The 6820-nt window shown below is 32.7% G+C and overlaps 1 long non-coding RNA gene across 2 annotated transcripts in view; it reads right to left on the bottom strand.

Moving 5' to 3' along the window:
• LOC106868247 (uncharacterized) overlaps positions 1-6820 on the bottom strand; it is a 28494-nt gene that overhangs the window by 4629 nt on the left and 17045 nt on the right. For both annotated transcript variants that reach the window (XR_001409251.2, XR_001409250.2), the window contains exon 2: positions 1552-1809. This is a non-coding gene — a long non-coding RNA (uncharacterized LOC106868247). The remainder of the gene's footprint in view (positions 1-1551; positions 1810-6820) is intronic.

Below are 6820 nucleotides of genomic sequence, written 5' to 3' on the forward strand. Positions count from 1 at the left end.
TATATATATATATATATATATATATATATATATATATGTGGTTAGTAAGCGTTTAGTTTTATATTTTACTACGGAAGACGGTAGGGATTATAATTTTGTATGACTTAATAGAGTTGTCACTGTTTAGTTACATATTAAGGAGTGGATATAACTTATTTTGTGGAATATATTTATCGATGCGGTTGTACATTGGGTAAATGTGTTTGAAAGTTGTAGTTTCTTTGGTTTATTTCTTCCCAAACAACACTTATATTAGTGCTGTTAGCACTGCTGGATTGACTGGTACTGCCCGTGTGTCGAAACCATAACGATATCCGTGGGGCAGCTGATGATGGGGATATGTTGGATTGTTAAATAATAGTAAACGAAGAGGACAATGGAGTTATATTCACAACCAAAAATTTCCTTAAAAAAATTGTTAACACCATATATATATACAACGATGATGAACATATGTTTCAAATGCAGCAACTACACATTACTCCGTACGCAGTTATGCATCGTAGTCGGTACAATTTCATCAACGGTCCACCACATCCATATTTATGTATGTATGTATGTATTTATACACACATTTATATATGGCTTCACTGTTAGTGTTTTCTTTATTCCAATGAATTTTCATTCTAATCTAGAAACCGATTCTTTCTATCATGGTAAGAAATTCAAATTAAAAACCTAGAAAAATGCATTTATATGTATATTCTTGGATGTGTTGTGTATTGATATGTGCACAAAGACGACTACATACATATATACATACATATATGTGTGTGTGTGTGTGTGTGTGTGCGTGTGTGTGTGTGTGTGTGTGCGTGTGCGTGTGTGTGTGTGTTTATGTGTGTGTATGTAGATATGTCAGTCTGTCTGTCTGTCTGTCTGAACGAATATATGTAAGTATGTGTGTATATATGTAAGTCTGAAGTATGTGAATCTGCATGCATTTTCGCGTGTATAAGTTGTATAAACAACACAATGTCTTAATATTTTAAGTATTTCTATAAAGAATACAATTTCGTTCTGGAATCCAGCTTCTCTTCAAATCTAAATATTTATTTATAGCAATCTTGTTACTGAACAACACTGGACTGACATGGGCCGAGATTACGTCTTACATTACATTGCAGAGTTCAAAGTTAGATTTGACACAGTTCAATAAAAGTATTCCAATTCTGGTTCTCTTTGAACTGCATGCTATGTTACATTTATCACTCATGTTTGGTACAAAAAGAAAGAATTGCTAAGAAAAGTAAATACACTTAAGTACAATATGTTTTGATCTTCCCCATAGAGATTCTATGAATTACAACCAAAATCTGATCACATTAAAGAAGTATAGAAACATTTTCAATTTGTTCCCTACATATTTGGTTTGAAGCAGATCTAAAGTAATTTATCTATCTCAAAGATAAATCGCAGGATTAACATATGTCTAGATTATAGAGTAAACGTTCGTTGTAGAAGAAATGCTTGATAGACAGGCTTTTTAACTATTGTTAATGTCTAAGACGGATTTAGAAAATAATTGGTTAATGTAAAATTATACTTTACCTTGTAACTATCCACTTTGATTCAGACAAGATTAAAAGTACCTTTGACGTTATCCAAATTGAATATCTATCACTAGCTGAGCTGCCATCTACCGGTCATACCAGTTAAGGGCTATCGATTTTGTTAACTCAAACAACTTTCTTAACCATATACATACCAGTTATGTTATAAAAACAAATGATTCTATTTGTCTACCAGCTGCATACTGTACTTGGTTACAGGATTAGTTAGCAGAGAATGTCGTGTTGAACGATATATCTGTAACATAATGATAAACTAAGATTAATTCTGAGAAAGCAGTATCAGTTTTTCTCAGTATTGTTTCAGGATTTCCTATCACTCGACATTTCATTAATTCACTGAATTTAAGAAATATAATTTAAATGAAGACATGACAGGTATTTACTCTTAGCATAGCAACGCCATATTGTCTACGTCTTCAAAAATGTTATTGTACGATATATGTGACAAATCAGATCTCATTACACAGTTGATTCTCTGAATATGTTGAATATTCATCTTGAAATAGCAAAAATAAACACATATCAATTATATAAATGCTTCATGTAATTTTATTCAAATACTATCCAATTTTATCCCCAATTGAGAGACTTCAGAATTAGATAAAGCTTGAGAATTCTAAAGAGAGTTGAAGTGATAATACATGGTTTACTTTAGCAAAGATTATTTGACATAACCTATTTCAGAATTCTATAAACATTTTCTCATTTTAGGATAGTATTCTTTAAGTTTTCCGTGTTCTATCTTTTTTTTATGAACTAATGGAGTTATTTTGTTCTTTTTTCTGCATTCTGTAGCTCTGTGCTATAATGTAATTCTGGAACTAATTCATTTCCTAATAATTCACAAATATTTTTTATGATATTCTTTTAATGTCCAGGTTTTGCAATATATAACTCTCGGTGAGGAAAATATCTAAAGAGCTACAAAGGATTCAGGTAAGCAAATTATTAACCTAATAAATAATGACGACAATGTTGCCTTTAATGTATCTATAACTATTCCTGAAATATACCATATGAATTAAACTTAAATTGTTAAACTGAATTTACTGTCAGGGAGATTCTGGTTGTGCTTATTTTTATTAATGTTGCTTGCCACTGCTGTTATTGTTCAATAACTTGCCGCATGATACCCCAGAGGTCAATAAATATGATCAAAATGATTCAATGATTCTCTGTTACAAAGTTTGCTCATCTAAGACATTTTTCCATTCGCTCCCTCATTTTTCGTCTCTCACTCTATGTGCGTATCTCTATCCCACTCTCTATCTATGTATCAATCTATCTATCTCTCTATCCATCACCTTCGCTCTCCTCAATTTCTCTTTTTCTTCGGTTTGTAAAGAATTAGGATTTAAGAATGATTTCACTGCGATATCGAGCAAGTCCTTCGACAACAGTGAGTTTTAAAAATTGTTGTGTAAGTATTTCATATTGTATTACAATTGACCTTTGTAGAAATCAATCTGTGCTTTGGATTATAGATGGCTGTTTCCAGTGATTGAACGTACATACGAAACAGAGGCAATTGTTGTATTGAAAACGTATATGGAAAACAGTAAGGCAGGAAATATATAGCAAAAACTTTGATTTTCACAAAATGGTTGCAGGTTGGTGTGTGCTTTTGCGAATCAGGAGAAGTTGGTTTTGAATAACATCTAATATGCTTTTTTTATGAAGAAATATTACGATCCTAATGTGAAAGCAATTTTTTGTAACATGTTAGCCCAGGTTAAATTTGATTCCATCACTTAGAAAACTTAATGTATACTATATAGTTGCTATATAATGAAAACTATACGGCACTGGCATTTCGTTTATTTTTATTAATATTATTCAGAAATAATTTGGTGAGTAGCTGACAGAATCGTTAGCGGGCTGGACAAAATACATAGCAGCGTTTTGACACGTGTTTGCGTTCAGAGTTCAAATTCTGCCAATTCCAATTCCTGCCTTTCATCCTTTCGGGGTCGATAAAATAAGTACCAGCTGAATACTGCGGTCGATGTAATCGACTAACTCCTCTCTCGAAATTGCTCACCTTTTGCCAATATTTGAAATCACTATTATTCGAAATAATACATCAAGGGCTATTATTGATATCCAATATATCATTATTTTATCAAAAATGGTAGAGCATGGCATGAGAGAGAGGTGACTATTGTTTCTTGATGATCGAGTGATAATGTAAAGGAACCTAGGTTGTGGGAATTGTGTTTATTTTGAGTCTCAATTGGTCAAATTCTTTACAGATTGATATCACATCATGTGTAACGATATTGTTTTACCGAAATTTTCAAACACAACCAACAAATTTGGAAGTTTCCAATAGATTTGCTGCTGCAGTAAATTATGCAAGAGAGAAATGAAGCGATAAACAAAGAGTCAGAAATAAAGAGCACCCTAAGGAATATGATATCTGAAAATTTTCAAATTATGCTGAAACGCTGATTATTTTTCGGTTATATCAGAGAGGTTCACCGTGTTGTGGATACAGTTAACTTATATTATGGTCAATAAAAGAAATATGGACTTTGTTCAGAATATAGAAAATATGATGTGGAAAATGTTTAGATATAAAAAAAAAAACATTGTTTGAATCATTTCCCTTTAAGGTGACCAATAGTCATGTGAACAGAACTAGGGAAAATGCTGAAACGCGGAATGAAGTTTTTGATGGATTATCACCTGTGTGTGATGTTTGCTATATTTTTCCTATCATTGTAAAATCGGTGCTACTATATCTCTTTCGTGTGTGCAAGTTAGTGTTGGATGCAAATCATAAGCAAACCCACAAGCTTTCTATGCGTAACAACTTTTCACGTATCTACTGTCATTGTCGAGGATTAGTGAACTTTACCAAAATTCATCCATCGAACTGACGTCAGACTACCAAGACGTGGCGCAATTTTAGATGCGGTAAAGATTTCCTGATTGTAGACCACAATATACAACACAATACCATTTCATACAGAAGGTATTCTGTTATACGGTGGAAAACACCATCAGATTGTAATGAAGGAGGATTTTTCCAGCCATTATATTTAAGACTTTCAGTACGTACTACTGCGAAAGAGAGTGGTGGCAGCGAGTGTTAGGCAGCAATAGAAAATGACTAATTCAACGTGTCATCTCTTCATTTAAAGACAATCCAAATGAAAAAATAAATATAAATTTATTATTTTAACTTGGCAGCATTAAAAACCAGCAACGTTGTGTTTTTATTTGTTTTGATAATTATTGAAGCATCAGTTAATGGTAGTGAAAGACGAATTCACACGAATAATGGTTCCATTTACTGAGTGAAGAAAAACTATGTAGTGAACAATGAAACCAACAAATTGTTAATAAGTTACTAGCAATGCCTAGACTTATTTCCGGCGTCTAAAATTTGCAGCTAGTATAATCAGCAGTGATAATGGCAAGTGATGCTTCCAGGAATAAGACATAGCGAATTTCAATATTAATCTTTATGTAACGATGCGGAAATGACAACAAACTAAATCATTGAAATGATGCAGAAAAATTCTTCGAAATAAATGAGGCTGGAAGAGAAATATTTTAGCTATTTTTGTCTTTCCTCTTGACAGACAGCATAGAACAAGAAGATTTTAAAGATATATTAACTCTAATTTTATGAAATGCTTTTTTTCCTCTCTATCTCTCTCTCTCTCTCTCTCTCTCTCTCTCTCTCTCTCTATTTATTTAGTAGAAATTGATTTTAAAAGATACTTTAGATCATAAAACATTGCATCATTTTAGCTGAACAAAAGTTGATCTTTAAAACTCAACTGACCTATAAATATCTCCAAATATTCATACTACATAGAAGTTTATTTATAACTACAATTGGCAAATGGAATTTTGTGATTTCACCAGAAAAATGTTTTGCTAAATATATTTTAGAACAAAATTATAATTACGTATTAAATAGACGAGGAAAGCTGAAGGACATATCATCTTTCTGTTTCAGTGAATGACAATTTTAGTAAAAATAAAGCTCATTTCCTGTGTACGTAATTGTTGATATTGTTTGTATTTGAAGTCTTGTATTTCTAAAAAAAATATCAAATATGCAATTATTGCTTGAGAATTGCTAAGAAATCTTTTATAAAATTCTCAATAGAATTATGAACTGATATGAATAATAATAATGGTAAGAAGAAGGAGAAGAAGAAGGAGAACAACAACAACAACAACAACAATAATAATAATAATAATATTGATAATAATAATAACGACAATAATGTGAAGGAGGACGACGATGACGACGCCGACGATGACAACGAAGACGAGGTGGAGGACGAGGAGGTGGAGGACGAGGACGACGACGGAAAGGAGGACGAGAAGAGAGTAGTTGGTGATGATGATGATGATGATGATGATGATGATGATGGTGATGATGTTGATGGTGGTGGTGGTGATGATGATGATGATGATGATGATGATGATGATGATGATGATGATGATGACGACCACGACGACCACGACAATGTTATTTTTATGATCAAAAAGTAAAAATTAGAAAAAGCAACGTTGAAGACATTTATTGATGGTGAGATCTAACCCGAGGGGAAAGTATTTCTTTAAAAAGACTTATTTAATATGTGAGATATAAAGAATAATGTATTTTAAATTATGTCTTTGTATGTTTGTCACAACGAATCTGATATTGTATTTTTACACTTTAATGAAGTCACAAATGTTATTTGAAAAGGAAAGTTTTCATTAAAATTTTCTTCAAGCGCTTGACAAGATCTCAGATCATGAACTGTGGAAATAATTGATAGAATATTGTGCCGTGGCATAACTAAAGTCCTCGAAACCTTTTAAATGGCTTTTTATAATTCCATCACTTAACCGTAAAACAACAACAATAATAATAATAATAATCATTTCTATTATAGGGGATACATCTGAAATTTGATGGGGAGGGACTAATCGATTACCTCGATCGCAATGTTTCGCTGCTACTGAATTGATCGACCGCGAAAGGATGAAAGGTAAAGTCGACCGCGACGGAATTTGAACTCAGAACTTACAGACTGGCGAGACACCGCTAAGAATTTTGGCCGGCATGCTAACGATTCTGCCAATAATAATATATTCTTTTCTACTCTAGGCGCAAGACCCGAAATTTTGGGGAGGGGGCCAGTCCATTAGATCAACCCAGTACGCAACTGATACTTAATTTATCGAACCGAAAGGATGAAGGGCAACGTCGACCTCGGCGGAATTTGAACTCA

Source organism: Octopus bimaculoides, chromosome 12 (assembly GCF_001194135.2).
Source record: "Octopus bimaculoides isolate UCB-OBI-ISO-001 chromosome 12, ASM119413v2, whole genome shotgun sequence".
NCBI classification, from domain to species: domain Eukaryota; kingdom Metazoa; phylum Mollusca; class Cephalopoda; order Octopoda; family Octopodidae; genus Octopus; species Octopus bimaculoides.